This window comes from Serinus canaria, chromosome 5 (genome assembly GCF_022539315.1).
Source record: "Serinus canaria isolate serCan28SL12 chromosome 5, serCan2020, whole genome shotgun sequence".
NCBI classification, from domain to species: Eukaryota; Metazoa; Chordata; class Aves; order Passeriformes; family Fringillidae; genus Serinus; species Serinus canaria.
In genome coordinates, this window is record NC_066319.1 from 50,359,888 (window position 1) to 50,371,047 (window position 11,160).

Consider the following 11,160-nt stretch of genomic DNA (forward strand, 5'->3'; position numbering starts at 1 on the left):
CCGAGAGAGCTGCAGAGCCCTCCGGACTGTCCGAGGGAGTCCAGCGGGAAGACGGTGCCTCGGAGCTGACTCGAGACAGGGGACGGGCGGCCGAGGCTCGCCGTGCCGCAGGGACCTCGAAGGCAGCCAGGAGAGGGGCGTGCGCTGGGCGTGTTTGCAGGGCAGCGGGGATCTCCGCCGTGCCGCTGCCAGCACCGGCGCTCGGCACAGCCACTACATCCATCGCTGCCTCGGGCGGCTCCAGAGCACAAGGGAAACTTCCAGCGCTGCAGGTCCCCGGGCACTTCCAGACACAGGTTTTGGAGAGCAAAAGTACTCCAACCGCCATGAATCCAGAGACACAGCCCTAAGCAGAACCCTGGATTAAGGCAAAACCCAGTCGAGTGAGCTCCTCCCTGGGGTAGAAGACCTAGAACAGTGCAAAGGCGACCAACGACTGACATACATTTCCTTGGCGCTCTGACAATCTTCATGAGCTGTCCCGGCAGAATCCAGCCCTTGGCTGCGTAACACTTCACTCCTGGTAGTCTGCGGCCCATTTCCCAGGTACTGTCCTGCCGGAGCAGCAGGAAATCACACTGCTACCTTGGTAACAAAACCAGGCAAAGGACTTGCTAACCTTAAAACTAAGGTAACCTTATGTACCTCTCTAGCCTCTCTGATTCACAGAGTTACACGTTACACAGTGATGTTTCTACACACAAACCCCAAAATTAAAGTGCTGCCCTGATTCCCACTATATTCTTTTGCAAGTCCATACCTGACCTCCTGTCCATCTTCACTCATTATACCTATCCCTATCATTAGTCCTTCCAACAACAACATCACATGTGGATCAGCTCCAATTTTGCTTCATTCTGTTTCAATATGAAAGTGTCTAGAACCTCCCATTCCATTCTACCCTTAAAAATGCCCAACTTCCCAGATGGAAGTTAAAAGGGTCAAAAAAACAGTCTTCAAAATACGAGATGTAAATATTTTTCAACAAGAATTTTTGTCTACAAACACTGGTAACACGATCACCTCTTATATTAGCCAAGTGGAACTATTTAATATGTCTTGGTAGGACAGTGACACCAAGGGCTAAAAAACACCAACAATGAAACAACCCACAAACCCAAACCCCGATGCTTGACTGCTAGGAAGCTGTAGGAGGCTTTTTTGAGAGTTGGGTTTTTTTTTTTCCCTGTCTAAATCACAGAATCACAGAAGCTGAGTTGGAAGGGATGCAAAAGGACCATTGAGTCCAACTCCTGGCCCTGCACAGGACCATTCACAAGAGTCTCATGATGTGCTTAAGAGCATTGTCCAAACATTTTCTGAACTCTGTCAGGCTTGGTGCTTTGACCACTTCCCTGGGGAGCTTGTTCCAGCCCAACCACACTCTGGGAGAAGAATCCTTTTCTAATACCCAACCTAAACCTTCCCTGACACAACTTCAGGTCATTCCCTCGTGTTCTGTCACTGGGCATCACAGAGATCAGTGCCTGCCCTTCCTCTTCCCCTCAGAAGGAAGATGTAACTGCAGTGAGATGTAACTGACTGTAACCTCAGTCTCTTCCAGGATGAACAGACCAAGTGATCTCAGCATCTCCTCATACAGCTTCCTCTCAAGGGTCTTCACTGTCTTTGTTGTCCTCCTTTGGATGCTCTCTTCTAGCTTAAAATGTAAACCTTTGAATGATGAAAGGTGCAAAGCGGGTTGAGTGGAAGGACTATGGTTGAAAAGGGAAACAGTTTTACCAGCAGCAGGAGCAGGAGTTTAACCATTTTGCTGTTACAGCTCAGCTCTCTGTAAGTACAATGGTTTCTTCACTATTGCTCCAGCACAAGATTGGTGCTTGCCCATGAAGTTGCAGGGTCCAACCCAGATAAGGGACTGTTAATCCCAGTTAAGGTTATTACGTGTTTCCAGAATAAATGGATTGTTCAGAGAGCAGATGCATTGGTATCTCAGCCTAAACCTTTAATTGGTTCCAATGTTTTGGTGTGTTGACAGTACCTGTGGAGAAGCCAGAGACACTAAATGTGATGACACACTTCTGTCACTTCCTGCTCATGTGTGCTGAAGGTGACTAAAAAAGAAATTAGTGGGGCAGTCCATGCAGTTACAAAGAAAACAAATATGACTGCACCCCAAGGCTTGTCCAATAGGATGGTGCTACTGCATTGTGGTAAGTTACACATGGAAACTTAATATCTCCTTTGTAGGGAAACAGCGTCTCCTTCATGCAGCTCATTACTATAGACTCTACCTGACCACATAAGAAGAACAGAAAACTTTTCTGTCTCCAGTGAGTTGGCATCTGGTTTTGAGAACACAATTTCATGCTTTATATTTCTATAAAAAGCCAAACAAATAATACTAATTCAAGAGTAATTGTGGATGCCGGACAAACAAGACACACCAGCTTTAGATCATCTTCTCGAATTGGCAAAAGTATTACCCAGTTCTGACCACTTGGCATCCTTAGTTTTACAGCATCCTAGTAAAATCATTCACAATGGAAAAGGGAGGGAGGGGTGTTAATGGCACCTAGGAATAATGGCACCCTTTTAATGAACAGTGTAATGGCTGTGAACTCTACAGATTCACAGTCACTCCACTTTACTCAGTTCAAATGTGCTTCACAGGTTGGGCTCTCACAGCTGTAGCCTCCCCTTTCTCATTTAATTTCCCATACTTGTTTGGGATTTCTGGGAACTATCGGGAAGCCTAGCTGAGGGAAATTCCTAACACAATCAGGAGGAAGAGCACAATTGGTGACTCTGTGCAAGGTACCATCAAAATACCTAATTTACATAGTTTTAAGTACACATCACACTAATCTCCAGCATCCTGGGGTAAAAAAGACAAAAATCCTCTGCTCCACTGAGGACATGGTCTACGATATACAGCTCTAAAGCAAGACATACTGGTCCCAGCTCCACGCATCCAGGCAGACTCACCCTTCCTCACCCAAAGGTGCTTATCCATCAGCTGGCTTCCTAACATGAATGCATTTCTGCTATACAACACAGTTATTTCCTCCTTCTGCTCATGGAAAGGACAGGTGATAGAGTAAATACAGCAGGAAAACCTGTATGCATCTCCTAGTGACTACTGCCAGCCTTGGGAGTTTGAGGCATATTAATTCTGCCCTGGTGTGCAGGTCTTAACTCCTCCTATTGTGGTTGCAAACAACTAATCTTTGTTAAAGTTGCTGTTCTGGAACTAAAATAAAGTTGCCTGGGAATTTTATCTCTAAATAAATTGTTTTCTCCTCTGAAGCAAGAGCTCCATGTCCCGTGACAGACTTCTATTTTCAGTTACTGCATTGCCTTCTTCTCTGTTTGCATAAATTGGTCCTTCTTTCATTACCAGAAGAAAAACAGCTATAATATTTGCTTTTTTATTGAAGATTTTATTGTCATTTTCAATTGGACATCACTCTCTGACTTGATGCAACTACTGTCAACATTTACAACGTGACGTACTTCACTGAACAAAGTCAAATTTTCATAGGCAGCATAGTTTGTAGATGAGCCGTGCCAGCACACGCCCACATCAAAGTGAGCTCAAGAGAAACAATAAGACCTCGTTTGTTTTCCCATCTCACCTGTGCTGACACTTCCCGGGGTCATCCTGGACTTCTCTTTCCATTGGGTTAACTCTATGCTAGAGTTGAACTGACCAAACCAAGGCGCTGAGGAGCTGGTGCGGGAGCCTTGGGAGGAGCTAGTGCGGGGGGCGGCCGCGGGCCGAAGGGCTCCAAGGAGAGTTCCGCCACAGCCAGGCTCGGCTGGCCCCGTGCTGCGGCAGTGCCGGCCCTCAGGGGGCCCGCAGCGAGCCCGGCCCGCCCGCGGCGGGCGGGGAGCGGAGCCGGGATCGGCCCCGTGCCCCCGGCGGCCCGCAGCGAGCGCAGCGCGCCCCCTGCCGCCGGCGCGCCGCCAGCGCGGGCAGGGACCGCGCCCCCCCCCGCTCCGCCTCCGAGACACGCTTTCGTTCTTCCCCAAGCCCCACCGGCCCTCCGAGGTAACGGAGGTCACCGGAAGGGTGCCTGAGGAAGGGCTCACTAAGCAAGAGCCACGGACTTGGTTTGGTAGCGCTCGAGCGTTCTCGCTTCCTTTAGAAATACGTCCTTAAGGAAGTTAAAAATGTTTTGTCTGGAGGTTAACAAATGCGGGGCTGCTGTAACTAACGATACCACTGTGATCCAGTACATAATGTATACAGATCGCTCCTGCAGAAATCACATGCAAACAATTTCCTCTCCTAGATAAATATTTTTTTCTCGTGACACATTTTTTTGCTTTTCTAAAGAATCATAATTTTTCTATGAAGTAATTTATTCCACGGAGTGGTTTATGTTGTCCAAAGGATTTCCAATTGCTCTCTCTTACAAGACGTATTTGCTGTTACACACCGTAAGTACTTCCCCCATGGACAGCTTATGCCACCATCCCTGCAGTCTCGGGCATTTCAGGAAGCTTTACATCCTGACACAAACTCCTGAGTGGAGTGTGGGAACTAGACTTCTATTCTACAGCAAAAATTTAAAACGCAAAAAGTAGCAACAACGTTTGTAATCTCCTATCCAAATACGAGAACCTAAGGGGTTCACTGTATACGAGTTGTCAGAATTATGAGAGAACGTGGGTCCTTGAAGAAAACTTCTCTTCTTCCCCTCTAACCATCGATGCCACTCTTCTCTGAAAGCTCACCCCACTGGACGTCGCTGCTCTGTCTGGCAGTGCTCGCCGGACTGCAGCTCCCCCTCGCAGATCTGCTTTCCCAAACGTATTTCCCGATACTCAGGTTTCAACCTGATGCACTGAAAACCTTTCATCTCTGTGCTGCTGAGCTCACTTCTGACAATAGACGTGACACGGGGTTAAGAGGGGTACTTGTTCAGCCTCTTGAAGTCAGAGACTAAACTTTGAGTAGAGGAAGAAAAAAGCACTTGAAAATGTCTCTGTGTGTGTGTTAGGTCGTGTGGATGTGTAGGAAGAATTGCCTCTGCAGGGAACAGCTGGAGAACAACTTTGATTACAAACTGTACTGAATTCCCAAGATTATGTCATACAGTCTATTTTTAGTTTTAAGAAATATTTTTAGTTAGCATTTATATTGTAGCAACATATATAGACACTCCAAGATGGACTAGGGTTTGACTGTAAATTTACAAAGTGAAATTACAGTCTTTCTTCCGATGAGTTACAAATCCTTCCAAATAGAAGCACAACAGAAAAACCATTGATCAGCTTTGCCCATACCTAAAGAGTATAAGGTTTTGCTCATAGTTTAGCAAACTGTCACTCGAGTCACAATATCTATTTTCTCGTGGAAACCTAGCTAAGTTGGTTTAACAAAAAAAAAAAAAGCTGCCCTTGGGCTTTCATTGTAGCATTTTATACCTTATTTATTTTTATTTAGCCTTGTTAATTTCAATCTATTTTTCCTTTGAAATGTAATATTAACGCTAGGGCTACATCTTCCTTAATGCTACTGGGATCTGTCTGATGACTTCAGTAGAAGCCGAGACCTGAGCACTGCAGCACCAGGTCTGTAACCCAAGGGATGCATATGCAGGAGGAGAGATAGGAAGCTCAGCTATTTGCAGGACAATCAGCATCAAGAGGAGCTGCAGATTTGCTGCCTAGCCCCAGGGAGCAGTGTGAGCAGGTAGGACACCCATTCATACACATTACCTGAGCTGGCAGGTGTGAAATCATACTATGCTGGCTTAATTAACAGGTATTCATTCCCCAGAAATTTCTGCTTTTTGTGTTGTCTACAATTTCCAACATAGGGACTATTGATATGTCCACCCACATCCTATGTTGGTGTAATATGACTTCTTTGTGAAGACTGAGGATTTTTGGAAGGGTAGTTTCATACCCTCAGCCATGAAATCAGAAATGGAATACAAAACCTTCATTTATTATCATCAAGTTTAAAACACAATAAAAATTATTTGTTTTTTTTCACTCATAATTAAAGGACTAAACGTTTCTGGAGTGAGGATTAGTTCTACTGATTCATGTATCCTTTCATATGGCAAAAAAACCTAATTATATGATCTTGTCCTTACAACAAAAACGTGTTTAATGAAACTGGGGTGATTAATGGCCATAACTTAGAAATTAGTTTGGAAAGGTGGCATTCCAAACCCTCTCTCCATCACTCTGCAAGATGACTGATAGAAAATCCTTCCTCACTGTGCTCAGCCTCAAAAACACAAGCAGATGACAAATGTAGAAGAGCACTATAAATCTCAGTAAATTAATTAGTGTAGCTTTGTTAGCTGCTTGGTTTGCTACTAAGAGGGGGATCTGTAGTAGGATGTGATACAGCAAAAAAACCAGTAATTATTAAAAGTACCAGAAAGCGAAACAGAGAAAAGAGGTGAACATAGAGTTCACTGCTTGTTTCTAGCCATGGTTAGCAAGCAGAACCTTATGCTCATAATGAAGCTTTAAATGTGTTTTGCAGGAGTCCATACACAAATTGGGATCAGGGATTTCCCTCATGTTTAATTAGCAATCTGAGGAGAGAGGACAATGACATTTGTAGCAGAACCTAGTGGGCCACAAAGCCAGGCATGGTGGCACTTACATTAGATCAGCAGGAGATGAGGAAGCTAAATTATGAAGGAGGCTAAATTATGAAGGACTAAAAAGGTAAAGTTAAAACCACATTTCCTGCAGAGCTGCAAAGAGCTAGGACAAGGACTCTGGAAAGATGGCACAGCTAATTAGCATTTTACTTAGTGAATTATTTTAATGGCATTGTAAATTCCAGGTTTTAAATTTCTTCCTGAGTTAGATTTGGGGTTTTTTTTCTCTTCAAGACTTCTGTTTGAATTTATTATTAGGCCATTCTAGATGAAGATAACAAGGAAAACCTCCTATCTTGAATTGGCAGAACTTATTCATTAGTCCTAGATAAGTCATTAACAAGTGTTAGCAAGAGTACCCTTTATTATCAACTACTGATTTTCTTTTCCTCCATTGAGTGACTTTCTATCTGGTCTTTATACAAGAGTGAGAAATATCTTAAAAGCTATCAATTTAACTAGATATGTAAGTATTATCAGTTTAGTGATTGGTGTTGGCTTACAATGGGAGGGCTAATCTTTCATTTTTTCTTAAACATTAGATAAATAGTTTGTGTGAGAACGAAAATAGGATTTCAGAATTCTCCAAACCAGTGATTTTGAAAGGCTGGGTGAAACAAACCAGAGGAAGGGTGTGTTAACCCTGCTAGAGGCAACAAAGAAGGCTGTAGATGCTGGCTGTGAAAACATCACTTATTTCACAAGTTTCACACTTCAAATGTCTTCCCTTTGTTTGGGTGTAAAATGAAGCGTGCAGGAATAAGAGTAAAAAAAAAAACATTAAAAAATCACTCCAATATTTAGAAAACAAGCATTGATCATTTTGTTAATTCACTCGTACTTTGTGAAAGATTAACTTCGTTTGTGTGACCTTTCTTTTCTTAAAATACAACAGACTTCTGTATTTGTCAAGTAATTATTTTCAAAAGAAAAGCTACCTAGTTTGGGCTAGGTGCAGCTGAGATAAGGGTCAGGACAATTAGTTCTGTAGTATGAAACAAGAAACAGCTCTTCATATAAATATCACACAACCAGATACTATACACAAAGTTGGACTAGTACAGCCGTGACAACTGTGGTTCTGGAAGCTGCAAACAACTAGTTCACCACAAGAAAATAAAATGCACAAGAGTAAAAGCATAATATTGATAGAGTGACTAAGGATGTTGAATACTGACCATTATCTGCTGATCATATATATGGTGTGTAATACATACATACATATATATATATATGTGTGTGTGTGTGTGTATATATATATATATATATATGTATGCAGGTAGGGAGATAACTTCTACTGAGCATATCTGAGAGATGGATTGTAAGAGTTCTCCCAGTTGCAATGCCTCAAGCACCCTACATCTTCTTGTGCTATGTGCAACACTGTTCTAGTGGTGCCCAGTGAAAGGACATGAGATACAGGCAGAAATTGGCAATACACGAAGCTTTCATTAAACATAATGGAAGAGCTTCTTTCAGTCAAACATGGGAACAAGTTGGCCAGAGAGGCTGTGGAGTCATCATTATTGGAGATATTCAAAGCTTGGCTGAACAAACCTCTTTGCTCTTTAGAACAATTTGCTCTAATTGACCCCACTTTTGAGCTGGGACTCGGACTAGAATTTATCTAGAGATCCCTTGCAATCTCAGCTCTGCTCTTTTGTGATCCTATGAAACAGAGAAAGTCAATGTCTCTCAATCAGCTTAGTATTCTTTGGGGTTAATTGAAACAAAACATCATTTTTCAATTTATCCTTGTATGCCATCAGTGCACATGGTGGCAGTAACCTGCCTGCAGAACTTTCTACTCCTTACACAGATGTACCTCTTCACCCTAAAACAAGAACCCAGCAGATACAATCTTCTGTAGTACTTCATGCCAAGTATATGTAAAAGCTAAAAGATGAAGGAAGTTCAGAGGTGTAAGGAATGTCTTTGAGAGCATGAATCTTGTATTCTTTTTCCTTCCTCTCCTTTCTTCTCCTCCTTCCTTTTCCTGTGCATGGTACTGGCTCAGGTAAATGTGGATGGCATACTTTTTTACAATACTGCAGCAAAAAGAAAAGAGGTGCTTTCTCAGTAACCTGTACCTTTCTAACTTGTCCAAATGATTTCTCTACAGAACTACTACACTGTTTGTGCTGGCTTTGAAGTTGCCATCTCTTTGAATCCTGAGGTTTTCCCTGTACATTCCAGTGCTAAGAAAAGCAGATAAGTGAGTCAGTTCAATCCAAAAGAAAGGAAGGCAGTGAGGACAGCAGAAGCTGGGTTTGTCAGGAGAAAACCCATGACATTTTGTTCTTTCAGTCAGGTGTGTCTGGCACCTGAAACTATTACCAGGAATTTTGCAGTGACAAGAACAGAGAGTGGAGATAAAACAATGCTGGTGGGTGTGTGCATGTGAAAAGTGGAAATCTGGTTTCTGCAGACTAATGGTGGACTACAATTTCCTGCAGCATATTTCAGAGAAGAAACCAGGGAGAAACACCCTCACCCTCTCCCCCCCACAATCAAACAGTTAAATCCGAGGCACCTAGAGCTTTCAGAATATATTAATATAACAGAATATAAGAATACATATTCCTAAACATTCGTTAGGGATGCTTAAAAATAACTTTTATTTCCAATGGATGGTTTATATTTTTTAAATCTTTTTATGCCTTGCTTTTTAAATGTGTCTAGGAAACAAACTGGAGTTCTGAGCATGGGGAGCAAAATGGGGAGCATAGGGCAAGAAGATAAGAGATTATTAAAGGGATAAATTCTGCTGCTATTTGGATAGGGGACAAAGTTTTCTTTTAAACACCTTTTCACTTGGCAGCTTTCAGGTCTTTATTTTTCCTTGTTGCTGTATTTTTTTGTCAAGCTGTTAATGGAAAATAATGTAAGTTATGCAGATCATCTCATTCAGGATAAAGAGAACACAATTAAAAATGAGGTGGTGATACTTAAAAACTTGAAAGTGCCTTTTCTGAAATTATATAATTGCTTGCAGTAAAAAAAACCACAAAAATGAAACAAGGTTGTGCAAGATTATTTAACTATTATTGCTGACCTGAACCAAAAATTTTATCTCAATAAACAAGCGAGACTTGTGACTTTGTTCTTGTATTTGACAAAGCTCATTTACACTAACACCAAAAAAACCCCTTCACCTAAAATAATCCACTCAGGCCAGTCCCACTAGCTCTGATGGGAATTCAAGAGCAGGACTGAGTGCATGTCTAACATGTAGGTGACTTTAATATTTTCTCTATGCTGGCTTAGAATATAAAGTATAACGGAATGATTTTTCCTAAAAAAAAAAATTAGGAAAGCACACCATAATGACTCACCATTTTTTTATTACATGTAACTTTTATGGAGGGACTAGAGAGACTTCATTCTAATTTTGAAATCTTGTTCTTAAAAGCTACAGAACCATTTTTCCCACGCTGGTACACTTGTCCTTCCAGCTATAAACAGAGAGGCAGAATTTATATGTAGAGTTCTGGAAATCTCTTTACAGGATCTAAAAACAGCTTTTCAGTTTGTGAGAATTTTGCCATGATAAACTACATCTTGTAGTTTGTCAAAATGGGAGTGCTGAGCATGACTGGAGAGAAGGAAATTCCAGATCTCCACAAGTAAATTTGTTGCTATTTCTAATAGTTACTAGAAAAGTATTTCCTAATCTCATCTTTAGGGCAAAGCTCAGTACTGGTGTCTTGAGACTTCGACTAGACTAACTTGGAGAACACTTGATGATGAGGTAGAAGAAGAAAGTATTTATTAGGAGGAACTTTTTATCAGTTTTTATATCATGGCAATCAGATATGAGCAAACAAAGCAATGGTGTACTGAAAAGTGAAGGTTAAAATGGAATGTATACTTGCAGCAGCCTTGGAAATACTTATGAGGCAAATCTGCGCTTGTAGTGCAGAGGGGAAAAAGGGAAGGAAAAGTGATATAACAGCTGGAAAAAAAGGAGGAGCGAGGAAGATAATCTTGCCCTGAGTACAAAAGGCCTGTGAGACTTGTTTTAAAACTCTCACCTTCGATGGTATTAATTTACATTGTATAATCCAAGACTTCTTTTTTTTAAAGATGTACATACTTGTAGAGCCACCAGCACGTTAAAGTCTGACTGAAGATAACACAGTTCCTTTGAAGGACTTCTGGTTACTTGTAGAGGCTATTTTACAATTACTCAGTCCACAGCTCCGCATCTTGTACCCTGACATCTGCTTGTTCACATCTGCTTGTTCACAAGCAACTGCTTCTTCGCAAATTCTGCTCCTGATTTACGCCTGACCCCCTACAAAGCCAATAACCCAATGCGATACATTCACGAGCGCTACTGTTCCCTCGGCACCTCTGCACACCGCGCTTCCTTGCTGGGGTAAGGAAGGGATGTCCTGCAGCAGTTGGCAGAAGGGGAAGGAAGTGGAGTATGACTGGAGCGCGGAGCTGCTGCGTTTGCAAGGCACTGTTGTGTTGCTGTTGGAAAGGTTCTGGGGCGCAACGGAGTTCGGGGACGGAGAGGTGTGTTAATAATTAAGGCAAATACCTACACTTGATA